Below are 14,170 nucleotides of genomic sequence, written 5' to 3'. Positions count from 1 at the left end.
CAAGCCTCATCAGCACTACTGAATATTTTCCCACTTTTACTTACTAAATAGACGCATGATTCTTCTTTCCCTTCATTTTAATACACATGCCTATATCTATCAATCAATCAATCAATCATCTATCTATCTATCATGGGGTTATTGGGTTGTTTTTATTTTGATTATATATATATTTTTTATTTTGATTATATTTTTTTTGGTTTAATATTTTGATTTTGTTCTGCGAAGTGCCCTGAAACCTCTGGTATATAAATTCAATAAATAATAAAATAATAATAATCGTATAAAAGCCATGGTTGCTATGTGCCGAATCTGCATCTGGAATTTATTATTATTATTTACTAAATTTGTATACCCTTCTTCACCCGAAGATCTCAGGGCGGTTCACAGCATAAAAACACAAAATACATAAAGAAAACAAAAACAAAGCAAGCCTATACCTCACTACAGTGTACCTAGTGTGTTCAGGGATAGCCAACCTGGTGCCCTCCACAAGTGGCTGGGTTTCAACTCCCACTCTCCCTGACCATTGGCCATCCTGGCTGGGAATGATGGGAACTGAGAGTTCAGCAACATCTGAAGTGGCTTTAAAGAGCTTGTAAGGCTGGACTTGCAACTTATTTTGATTCTTCCGCTGGGATTGCTTTTCTTTTTGCCCTTTGCACCATCAGGACAGGTAAGGAAGGAAGGTTGCAAAATGTCCTTGTTGATTTCATAGCACCTTGTTTCATATGAATGAGCCAAGCTCCTTTAAAATTGAGGCTTAGAGACATCACCTTGCCAACAAAGGTCTGTATGGTAAAAGCTATGGTTTTCCCAGTAGTGATGTATGGATGTGAGAGCTGGACCATAAAGAAGGCTGATCACCGAAGAATTGATGCTTTTGAATTCTGGTGCTGGAGGAGACTCTTCAGAGTCCCATAGACTGCAAGAAGATCAAACTGATCCATTCTGAAAGAAATCAGCCCTGTGTGCTCACTGGAAGGACAGATCCTGATGCTGAGGCTCCAAGACTTTGGCCACCTCATGAGAAGAGAAGACTCCCTGGAAAAGACCCTGATGTTGGGGAAGATGGAGGGCACAAGGAAAAGGAGACGACAGAGGGCGAGATGGTTGGATAGTGTTCTCGAAGCTACCAGCGTGAGTTTGACCAAACTGCGGGAGGCCATGGAAGACAGGAGTGCCTGGCGTGCTCTGGTCAGGGGGGTCACAAAGAGTCGGACACGACTAAACGACTAAAGAACAACAACATATTCTTTGACATTGTCTTATCAGGAAATCGCTGAGCTCAGAGAAAGATAATCAGAAGATCCCAGACTCAAATCTGTTCTGTCTAAAAAAAGTCTATGCACCAGTTTATGGGGAAAGAACATTTCTTGGAAGCAGCCAGGAGATTTCCAGAAACCAGTGGGTTCCAGTATCTCTTTGACTGACATACCAGCTGGCACAAAAGACAGATCTCTCATAGGACAAATGCACTGTCTGAATCACCTTGCATGAGGCAGAGGCACAACTCAATACAATAGTGACTCAGCTGCTGCAGGAATGCACATTTACGCTGCTCCATCTGCTGGCCGACTGAACCATGCTGCAACACTATATATGCACCCCTACCTATTAAACTTTTATATATCTGTTGTCTTTGTCCATGGAGTTTTCTTGGCAGGGATACTGGAGTGGCTTGCCGGTTCCTGCTCCAGGTGGATCACGTTTAGTCAAAACTCTCCACTATGACCTGTCCATCTTGGGTAGCCCCGCACGGCAAAGCTCATAGCTTCTCTGAGTTGTTCAAGTCCCTTCGCCATGACAAGGCAGTGATCCATGAAGAGCTGGACCATAAAGAAGGCTGATCGCAGAAGAATGGATGCTTTTGAATTCTGGTGCTGGAGGAGACTCTTGAGAGTCCCATGGACTGGAAGAAGATCAAACTGATCCATTCTGAAGGAAATGAGCCCTGAGTGCTCACTGGAAGGACAGATCCTGAAGCTGAGACTCCAAGACTTTGGCCACCTCATGAGAAGAGAAGACTCCCTGGAAAAGACCCTGATGTTGGGAAAGATGGAGGGCACAAGGAGAAGGGGAGGACAGAGGACGAGGTGGTTGGACAGTGTTCTCGAAGCTACCAGCATGAGTTTGACCAAACTGTGGGAGGCAGTGGAAGACAGTAGTGCCTGGCGTGCTCTGGTCAGGGGGTCACGAAGAGTCGGACACAACTAAACAACAACACCTATTAAACATAGTGTGGGTTTTCATGGGGTTTATTCCTATTGGCTTCTGTGCATAAGGTTGCACTGCAATGCCTTCCCTATAAGTCCAGAGGATATCATATTTGCTCAGTCACAGGGCTGGTGCACAGCACTGGGAGACCTGCAGGAGGCTGAGAAAGCAGCAAATCTCAAACGTGGCAACAGCTTGCACGGTGCAGCCAAACTGCGGGGCGTCCTACCCTATTGGCAGGAATTCCCCGCCCATTCCTCAGTGATTGGGCCTCTCTGCTGCCCCTGTCACTGAGTTGCAAAAGCATCAATCAAAGGAACGGGAAACAGCCATATTGAGTGTGGCATTTCGGGGAGGGAAATCTGGTTTTAAAAGCAGAGTATATATCAGCTCAGTCTTTGCTCATTTAGAACTAGTTATGTCACTTTGGTACTGAATGCCTTCAATTTTTATTTGTTACTGTCTTCCCAATTTTTACCTGTTAATGTTTGCAACTTCTTCTTCTTCTTCTTATTATTATTAACGAATTACCACTTGCAAGGCACCTCTTAAGTGATTTGCAATGTGCTTAATGGTGTTCCAGCCATAGCTGTCAAAGTTTCCCTTTTTAAAATGGAAATTCCCTTATTCCGAATAGGATTCCTCGCAAGAAAAGGGAAAAGTTGACAGCTATGGTTCCAGCTGATTTCTGGAATGCTGTCACCTTGGGCTCTAGATTGCATGATTTTGGAGAGTTGGGAACTTGTATGCCCACATTCTGCAAAATATATATAAAAAAGCAAGGTCTCAAAATTTGAAGATGCATGTTGAGAACATGATGACGATATCTCACAAGGCAGCGGAGGTTTAGGATCAGAGTCTGCCCTCTCCTAGATGGGCTCCCTTCCCAGGTGGGCAAGCCCCCTCTGCCCCTCACTTTCCTCTGCAGCACGTGCAGAAACCGCCTGCGTGACCGTTGGACCCACTCTTGCTCTTGTCCACTCAGTTCACCGGAGAAATCCCTAACTCATCGAGGGTTTGAGACCCATCGGCTACCCTCGTCTGGTTTAACTGGCCAGTCAAAGCTGTTTCCCAGGGTGTGGCTGCTGTCGCATACTGACATCTTCTAGAAGACACAGGTGAGAGTTGAGTGCAGGGTGGGGACCAAAGGTGGACAAACTACCCCAGAAGGTGCACTACCAAAGATACTACGCCTCCCTAACATTCTGTAATAAATGAAAATCTGCCCTTATTCCTTTATGGGGGACACAAGAGCCCTTATAGAGTCCTTTGTAGGTTCCAGTGGCATAGCGTGGGTTGTCAGCACCCAGGGCAAGGCAAGTAATTTGCACCCCCTAACCCATGGATTTGCGCCCCCTAACCCTAACCCCCAGATGTTGAGCCCGGTGCGGCCAGCCCCCCCTGCACCCCCCATGCTACGCCACTGGTAGGTTCTCCAGCAGTAGCCGGGGGTACAGGTATTATTTTTCTGCAGGACAAAGGAGGAAGATATTCTAATATCAGTGTGAAGAAAATGACGTCCTTTCCATTTTGCTATTTACCAGTTCTTTGAAAACAGCTGCCTGATTACAGCCGTAATTTCACTTCTGTTATCTGTCATTTGTGGCCTGAAGCAGCCCTTGGAGACCCAGTTCATTACATCGAGGAACCGGGACTGAAAAGACCGAAAATAGAAACTATAGACTCCCCAGTCTGCAAAATAGCTATTCGTTCACTTCCTCCATTATTAATAGGCTTTCGAGAAACAGCAAGACCTGTGTGAAGAGAGTCCCTTAAGCAGAAGGGCTACTGCAGCCAACTTATTAATCAAGTGCCAACGGACTGGAAAGGAAAACGAGGAAGCCTAACGAAGGGTCTTCAGACATGACATTGGGCATCTTACGGGAGACCACCTGGCCCAAAGCTGGGCGGCAGATCACCACAAAATAAGTATTGTCTGTAATAAACGTAAATCTGCCCTTGTTAAGTTGTGGGTGAAAATAACAGTACATAACTTCAGTACATAACAGCCCTTATTCCCTTATGGGAGACACAAGAGCCCTTATAGAGTCCTTTGTAGGTTCTCCATCGGTCGGAGAAAATAACAGAGGCCAACCAGAGAATATTGAGAAGCAAAGCGGCTCATAAGCCTGAGCTTTAGTGAACTGTTGCAACAGGGTGCCCCCCTCACACACAGGAGAGGAGGACCCAGAACAAAGGTGTGTCCGCCCTTATATTGACATTTTTAATTGCCCGCCTTGGAGCCCAAGACCACCCCCAGATACATCATACCTACATCACAGAAAGGGCGGTCTACAACAGAAATCTGAGTGCGTTGTTTAGCTCCTGTCTGGCAGGTTACATGTTAATGGTCACTTGATTGGATACCCTGGGGAGCCTGGCCAGTCTTTTGTAATGACAAATAATTAGTTCCTGAGCCAGTTCACAGGCTCACCCTATTCATAGACAGACATACCCTTAAAACGGGATTTGTGAACAAATAAACAATGGGGAGGCTCCCCCACCTCCTCCCTCCTTGCAGAAAAAACATTTGCTCAGTTTGGGAGTGAAAATGGTTTCAGGGCGGTCTTCCTGTGCTGCTCCAGACATGTGGTCCACACATCTATGTATGAGCTTGGTTGGTACATTTATGAACATTTATTTTATATATATATATATATATATATATATATATATATATATATATATGCAGGTTTTGGTGTCCTCGGGTGTCTTCCCGTGTAAAAGTTGGGGTGTCTAGGCGACGTTTCGACGAGGTCTCACTCGTCATCTTCAGGCTGGTGCTTTCGGCTTCTTGTTACTGGAACAGAGCAGGATCTCAGTGTTTGAGTTCCTATAAATACTGTTGAGGGGGTGTGGTGTATAGCCTCCAATGTTCTGGGCAGAGAGGAAGTTCCCAGGCTAGTGTGCCTTTTCTTCTTTTGTTCCTTAATTACTTGAGGGATATCTTGAGTGATTTCTTGAGTGATATCCTGAGTACCACTTAGGTGGGTCATTAGGTGTGGATTAGTTGCTAAAGTCTTTGTGTCTTGAACTCTTGAACTTTGTGAAGAGTTTTTCTGAGAAGATGGCTGTACTGCACTTAGTTGTGCTCTGGCTTGGCTTCGTGTATAGGGGCGAGCTGTGGTTTTGTGGCCTGTGTCAGCCAGATCTGTGTAGGGATTGCAGGGGGGTGCAGCATCCGGAGGTGCCACCATGGTTTGGCTACTGGATGGTGTCTGTAATTTATCTGTGGAGAGGGTCTGGGTTTGGGTCTGGTGTGGTTGATTGGTGATAGCGTTCTGTGTGCCTCTGGATCTGGTGTCAGTTTTTGTGGGGAGGGCTAATTTCCAGATGTCTGGCAAGCGGGATGTGTCGTCACGCTTGTTCATGTTGTGAGGGTGTTTCTCTATCTCGATGGCTTCCATGATTATTCTCTTGTGGTGATGTTCCATGTTAAAGAGCAATTTGGAATCTGCAAAATTAATTTCGTGTCCTGTAGCCAAGACTCTCATCTCCAGAACCAAACGCCTGGCTGACAAAGACCACTTGACAACTGAGTTACAGAATCTCTCAAATGTGTTAATTGCCAATGGATACCAGCAAAACAGGGTTACGAAGCTAATCCAAAAAGAAACACCCCCCAAAAACCAAGACACAGAAGAAAACAATGGCATGGCCCTCCTTCCTTATATCAAGGGCACTACAGATAAAATTAGCAAAATCCTCCATAAACACAATATCAAAACAGCCTTTTGCACCAACCAAAAAATAGCCAATATCCTCAGAAACCCCAAGGATAAAATCCAGTTGGAAAACCAAGGGGTCTATGAAATACCCTGCAAAGTCTGCCCAGCCACGTACATTGGACAAACAAACAGACGAATAAATGCACGTATCGCAGAACACAAGAATGCCGTCAAAAAAGAAGAAAAAACTTCCTCTCTTTTCCAACACATGAAAGAAACAGGACACGAAATTAATTTTGCAGATTCCAAATTGCTCTTTAACATGGAACATCACCACAAGAGAATAATCATGGAAGCCATCGAGATAGAGAAACACCCTCACAACATGAACAAGCGTGACGACACATCCCGCTTGCCAGACATCTGGAAATTAGCCCTCCCCACAAAAACTGACACCAGATCCAGAGGCACACAGAACGCTATCACCAATCAACCACACCAGACCCAAACCCAGACCCTCTCCACAGATAAATTACAGACACCATCCAGTAGCCAAACCATGGTGGCACCTCCGGATGCTGCACCCCCCTGCAATCCCTACACAGATCTGGCTGACACAGGCCACAAAACCACAGCTCGCCCCTATACACGAAGCCAAGCCAGAGCACAACTAAGTGCAGTACAGCCATCTTCTCAGAAAAACTCTTCACAAAGTTCAAGAGTTCAAGACACAAAGACTTTAGCAACTAATCCACACCTAATGACCCACCTAAGTGGTACTCAGGATATCACTCAAGAAATCACTCAAGATATCCCTCAAGTAATTAAGGAACAAAAGAAGAAAAGGCACACTAGCCTGGGAACTTCCTCTCTGCCCAGAACATTGGAGGCTATACACCACACCCCCTCAACAGTATTTATAGGAACTCAAACACTGAGATCCTGCTCTGTTCCAGTAACAAGAAGCCGAAAGCACCAGCCTGAAGATGACGAGTGAGACCTCGTCGAAACGTCGCCTAGACACCCCAACTTTTACACGGGAAGACACCCGAGGACACCAAAACCTGCATTCCTGTACCCGTGAAAATCTACGAAAGCATATATATATATATATATATATATATATATATATATATATATATATATGACCTTAATTTTTTTTATTTCAGTCCATAAGAAGAGGCTGCTGGATGAGGCCAATTTGCCCATCTAGTCCGGCATCCTGTCTCACAGTGTCCAACCGGAGTCAAATCGGCTTCCAAACAATAAAGAGCAATAACATAACAAGTACAGCATAAATCATATATAATTAGCAGAACATCAATAAAACAACCTATAAAGCACTATTAGCAAAGCAGCAACAAAGAAACAGGCTAAACATCACAACTGCAGCATGTCCCATTATATGACTAACAAAGCATTGATAACGTGTAAAACCATTATGAACAAAATAGCAAGAAAAATTAAACTAAACACACACACAGGTTTACACACTCTCTTCTCCGATGACTCATAATCTTTCGCTCTGTTCAGCCTCTTCATTAAAATACACATTCACAGATGCCTGCAGGAAACCTGCAAGCAGGACCATTGCACAAGAGTAACTCTCCCCTCCTGTGGTTTTGAGCAACTGGGATCCGTTGGAGGCAGCAAGGCTTCTGAATCCAACCTTTGCCACAAGCAGAGCAGATCCGTTGAAATTAGTGCACATGACTAATTTAGGTCCATTCATTTCATCATCATCATCATCATCATCATCATCATAAATACCGTATTTTTTGCACCATAACACTCACTTTTTTCCTCCTAGAAAGTAAGGGGAAATGTCTGTGCGTGTTATGAAGGGTATGCCTACGGGTGGCATGCCTATGGATTTTCCTCCTCTAAAAATTATGTGCGTGTTATGGTCGGGTGCGTGTTATAGAGCGAAAAATACGGTAAATTTTTATTTATATCCCGCCCTTCCCGGTTCAAAAACCAGGCTCAGGGCGGCTAACAACAAATCTAAAACACTTAATTATAAAAGCAGCATAAAATACAGTATAAAAACATGAATAACAATAAAATTCAAAAATCAATTAAATAATCCCCAGGGCTTGCTGGCTGAATTGGTCCTACTTGGGCCAGCAAGGAGGCCAGGGGATAATTAGCTGTGGGGGCTCAGAGCGGGTGATCTTCATAAAAGGGGAGGGGGGGAGGAAGAGAAGGGAAATAAAAGATCAGGCTGAATTCAAATTAAAGGCCAGGCGGAATAGCTCTGTCTTACAGGCCTGAAGGAAGGAGGCTGAATCCTGCAGGGTCCTGGTCTCTTGGGACAGAGCATTCCACCAGGTCGGAGCCATCACTGAGAAGGCCCTGGCGGAGGATAGTCTGACTTCCTTAAGGCCTGGGACCTCTAAACTATGGTTATTCATGGACCTTAGGGTCCTCTGTGGGGCAAACCAGGAGAGGCGGTCCCGTAGATACAAGGGCCCCCGTAGATACAACAGACCTCTGGAACGAATTAAGTTATTAACCCCACTGTATACACGAAGCCCCATAGCATTAGGGGCACATAATAATAATATTTTTAAAATTTATACCCCCCCCATCTTGCAGGGTTTCCCCAGCGGCTCTGGGCAGCTTACAACATATAGTGGTACCTCGGGTTAAGTATTTAATTCGTTCCGGAGGTCCGTTCTTAACCTGAAACTGTTCTTAACCTGAAGCACCACTTTAGCTAATGGGGCCTCCTGCTGCTGCCGCGCCACCGCGGCGCAATTTCTGGTCTCATCCTGAAGCAGAGTTCTTAACCTGAGGTACTATTTCTGGGTTAGCGGAGTCTGTAACCCGAGGTACCACTGTATATGATACACAACAAAGCATCAAACATTTTTTAAAAACCCCAAATATCCTATATGAGCAACAAACAAATCAATAGAAACCAATAATAACAATAGTAATAAACAGTTTGCAGTTATGCCCAGATTAAAAGAACTGCCGGCCCCAACTCAACGACAAACATAGCACAAACCACCGGCTGGTTATAATGGGTTTGGGTGGGCAAAAGAACCAGCAAACATTTGTTGCCGCGGAGCGGACGTGCTTTTATGTTCTCGGGGACAGGTGCCTGGCAACCCGTGACTCAGCTCCGAGTCAGGGAGTTCCCCCGGGGTTGCACGCCTGCAATGGGAGGCGTGCAGAAAATAAAGAAAGAAATATAAAAAGCACAGGTCGTGTTCCTGAGTAGGAAGACAGGCGGCTCACATTCATTTCAGCTGGGCTGGGGAGGCAGGGGCTTATGAAACGTACATTCTCACAGCCGGTGCAAGGCTGGTTTTCTAGAAAGAGACACCAGCTACTCACCCCCAGCAGCCTCCCTCTTGCAGAAAGAGCCCTGCTGCCATTTCCCCTCTTTCCAGCCCACTGAAGCTCACTCACCACGACGAAAGCGCTTCCAGTAAGCCACTTAGAAAACCCTTAGTCACAAGATGATTTAAATGGATCCTATTCTGGCTGCCCTTTGGGAATGTGCAGGAGTACGGCAGAAAGCACAGCGGAAGCCCCTAATGCCAGCAGATAGCTTTAGGTACATATGTGCTTATTTATGGACAAGTCGCCCTTTTTATTGTTCTTTCACAGCAGGAATTAGGAACAGTAATTACTCTGGATGCATTCTACGTTCTTATAAATCAAGATATTGTTAGGCTTTTCGACTAGACTCGAGTCGGTGATAACTTTAGCAGAAGCTTGTGGCGCAGACTTAACAGATGGATTAGTGCTCCTTTGTGAAAATGTCCCCTGCCGATTCCTGCAAGTGAAGCTGCTGATAAAATAATAATAAATAATAATAATTTATTATTTATACCCCGCCCATCTGGCTGGGTTTCCCAGCCACTCTGGGCGGCTTCCAATAAAACACTAAAATACAATAACCTATTAAACAATAAAAGCTTCCTAAACAGGGATGCCTTTAGATGTCTTCTAAAAGTCTGGTAGTTGTTCTTCTCTTTGACGTCTGGTGGGAGGGCGTTCCACAGGGCGGGCGCCACCACCAAGAAGGCCCTGTGCCTGGTTCCCTGTAACTTGGCTTCTCGCAGAGAGGGAACCGCCAGAAGGCCCTCGGCGCTAGACCTCAGTGCCCGGGCAGAACGATGGAGGTGGAGACACGCCTTCAGATATACTGGACGGAGGCCATTTAGGGCCGTAAAAGGCAGAAAAGAGCATGTCATGTCAGCTTTTTCTGGTCAGTTGGTACACTTTCTTCACAATGTATGTCACTTCATTCGCCAGTTAACATAGAACAGGGGTCAACAACCTTTTTCAGCCGTGGGCCGGTCCACCGTCCCTCAGACCTTGTAGAGGGCCGGACAATTTTTTTTGGGGGGGAAATGAACAAATTCCTATGCCCCACAAATAACCCAGAGATGCATTTTAAATAAAAGGACACATTCTACTCATGTAAAAACACCAGGCAGGTCCCACAAATAACTCAGAGGTGCATTTTAAATAAAAGGACACATTCTACTCAGGTAAAAACACACTGATTCCTGAACCACCCGCAGGCCAGATTGAGAAGGCAATTGGGCCACATCCGGCCCCCGGGCCTTAACACTGGTTCTGAGAGGTCTGCAGTGGCTCCCAGTACGTTTCCGAGCACAATTCAAAGCGTTGGTGCTGACCTTTAAAGCCCTAAACGGCCTCGGCCCAGTATACCTGAAGGAGCGTCTCCGCCTCCATCGTTCTGCCGGACACTGAGGTCCAGCGCCGAGGGCCTTCTGGCGGTTCCCTCATGGCGAGAAGTGAGGTTACAGGGAACCAGGCAGAGGGCCTTCTCGGTAGTGGCACCCGCCCTGTGGAACGCCCTCCCATCAGATGTGAAGGAAATAAGCAGCTATCCTATCTTTAAAAGACATCTGAAGGCAGCCCTGTTCAGGGAAGTTTTTAATATTTAACGCTGTACTGTTTTTAACATTTGATTGGGAGCCGCCCAGAGTGGCTGGGGAAACTCAGCCAGATGGGCAGGGTATAAATAATAAATTTATTATTATTATTATTATTATTATTATTATTATTATTATTAGTTTGCCTGTTAGGTTTCTGTGTGTTGCCACTGTTCAGTGCTTGGAGTCACAAGACTCTGTTTTGCATTCCAGACATCCCAGACTGTTGGAAGTCTTTTGGAAGATGGATGTGATGTTACTGGTTTCCTGTTCGTTTGTTTTTCCAGTTGTCTCTCTGCTCTCACAGAGAGAAGATGTTTCTTTTCTGTCTGCGTAGTTAGAAATAAAACTCTTTGCAATGTAGCTCCTATTTCTCGTCCTTCCCTGCTGCTGGATACTCTGCGTAATGAGGGACCCTGCCTGGAGCCTTATCAGAGGCTCAGGTCGTTAATCATCGTCGGAGGCGATTCCAAAGGACTCGACCGGAGAATGAGCTTTTCCACGTAGCAGAGGCTCCGACATAGAACCATCGCTTTGTAAAAAACATGGTTATTGTGGATTTGTGCCGATTTGTTTGCAAGGACATTAGGTAAAGTTGGTTAATTATTGAGCATCCGTTATGAGTTCCCAAGGGATGTAAGATAATGCTGTCTTGCAATTTCCAGTACATTTCCCCATCAGTTTCCTTAGTGCAACAAGTCTGATCTTCTGGGGAAGGGGGTATAACCTGAATTTTACAGTATGTGATTGAATCCCACTCCAAAATAGTGACAGATTGGAAGGGCCCAAAGCGTGGTGTTGGGGTTCAAGCCTTATTGCCGGGGCATCCTTGCTTCCTGTTCCCATATTTGTTGGGATGGTGAAATATACTCAGAGTCGAAAGTGGATTTCATGCTCTTTATTCAGCTCATAGTGGTGAGGAGGAATGGAAGTTCCCCCAGAATGTCTGCTTTATATTTACACAATGGGCCCCACGTGATTGGCTAATTCCGGGATTCTCCTGTAGGCCAATCAGGTTGTGGATTCACTTCCACCTGGAGCTGGATTGGGTGGCTCCTGTGGACCAATCAGACTGCTGCATTGTTCTAGGACCAATCAGACTGCTGCATTCTGAATCCTATTGTTCTAGGACCAATCAGACTGCTGCATTTTGGATCCTATTCAACTCAGTACATACCACAGATGGACTGTACTTAGGGGTTTCTTCTGTCAGAGCTGCTGGGCCTTCAATAGCCTCAAAGCAGCCATATAGTTATCAGGGGAGCTTTTTCGCAGCAGTGGTGATGGGCAGAGCTTCCTTGTTAAATGTCCATCTGCCTTCAGGTATGCATATGGGGCCTATTTGAATAAAGGCTTTATCACAGCTGTGTCACTGAGTAATGTGTGTGTGGGAGGAGGAAACATGCCCAACCTGCACTCCATGGCTATATAATACATTCGTCATGCTCACTAAATGGAACCTCCTAGTTTAGTCTTGCTTTGGATACCAATTGCTGCTGAGCAACAACAGAATAAAATGGTCTGCCTTCTTAGGGGCACATGGCTGGACGCTGCGGCCAACGTGAAGCTGAAATACAGGGTGGAACTGTTGTTGTTTAGTCGTTTAGTTGTGTCCGACTCTTCGTGACCCCCTGGACCAGAGCACGCCAGGCACTCCTGTCTTCCACTGCCTCCCGCAGTTTGGTCAAACTCATGCTGGTAGCTTCGAGAACACTGTCCCACCATCACGTCCTCTGTCGTCCCCTTCTCCTTGCGCCCTCCATCTTTCCCAACATCAGGGTCTTTTCCAGGGAGTCTTCTCTTCTCATGGGGTGGCCAAAGTCTTGGAGCCTCAGCTTCATGATCTGTCTTTCCAGTGAGCACTCAGGGCTGATTTCCTTCAGAATGGATAGGTTTGATCTTCTTGCAGTCCATGGGACTCTCAAGAGTCTCCTCCAGCACCATAATTCATAATAATAATAATTCATAAACCATAATGCGGAAAGTAGGCACCCTATAAATAGGTAAAGGTAAAGGTACCCCTGACCGTTGGGTCCAGTCGCGGACGACTCTGGGGTTGGGCATTCATCTTGCTTTATTGGCCGAGGGAGCCGGCATTTGTCCACAGACAGCTTCTGGGTCATGTGGTCAGCATGACTAAGCCGCTTCTGGTGAACGAGAGCAGCACATGGAAACGCTGTTTACCTTCCCGCCAGTGTGATACCTATTTATCTACTTACACATGACGTGCTTTTGAACGGCTAGGTTGGCAGGAGCTGAACAACGGGAGTTCACCCCATCGCAGGGATTCGAACCGCTGACCTTTTGATTGGCAACCTGTAGGCTCAGTGGTTTAGACCACAGCGCTACCCGCATCCGTATAAATAGAAATGAGCAAACCAGTGATATTTTAGGGAGCAAGCTAGCAGGCAGGGCCTATGACTTACATCACAGGAGCCAATACAACACAAAGCATTGTTGCTGTATGTAGGTTTTATTTTATTTCTTTTTTATCTTATACAGTGGTACCTCGGGTTAAGTACTTAATTCGTCCCAGAGGTCCGTTCTTAACCTGAAACTGTTCTTAACCTGAAGACCACTTTATCTAATGGGGCCTCCCGCTGCTGCCGCCGCACAATTTCTGTTCTCATCCTGAAGCAAAGTTCTTAACCTGAAGCACTATTTCTGGGTCTGTAACCTGAAGCGTCTGTAACCCGAGGTACCACTGTATTTTGGAAATGTACATCCAGTTTTTTTTCCTTTAAATTTTTTGGGGGTCCCCAAGAGAGTGGGGCCCTAAGGTATAGCTTGTTTAGCTTATACATAAATGCAGCACAGATTACCTGCACTGCACCCACCGCGGGGTATCCAGGAGAAATGCCACGCCAGGACGAAATATAAGAAAGAGAAAACCCCGCCTCCCCAGGGGAGGGTCCCTTAACCAATCAACACTGCCTGGGGGCGCACGCGCAACCCTGCAGCCGCCGCCGCCGCCAACCTCAAGCCCCACCCCGCTGCTCCTTTCGGGCCACGCCCTCTTTCTCGTTTGGCGCGCCTGCGCAGAGACTCGTCTCGAGCGCCGCTGCCGCCGCCTGGGCCGTTCTAGCGGTATGAGTGGCAGGCGAGTCGGGCGCGCGCGCGCCTCCTTCCCTCCGTCCCTCCGTCCGTCAGGCGCGAAGAGGGGCGGGACGTGCCTCCTCTCCCTGCCCCGTGATTGGCCTTCAGTCTCTCTCTTCGCCCTGCCCGTCCGTCAGGCGCGAGGCAGGGGCGGGACGTGCCTCATCTCCCAGCCCTCTGATTGGCCTCCACGCTCGCTCTTCACCTCCCTCCCTCCCTCCGCCCGGGCTCGCTCCCTCGCCAAGCGAATAACAAGCTGAGGGGAGG

The sequence above is a fragment of the Podarcis melisellensis genome (assembly GCF_964234715.1).
Source record: "Podarcis melisellensis genome assembly, chromosome: 4".
In the NCBI taxonomy this organism is placed as follows: domain Eukaryota; kingdom Metazoa; phylum Chordata; class Lepidosauria; order Squamata; family Lacertidae; genus Podarcis; species Podarcis melisellensis.
This window is presented reverse-complemented; position numbering follows the sequence as displayed.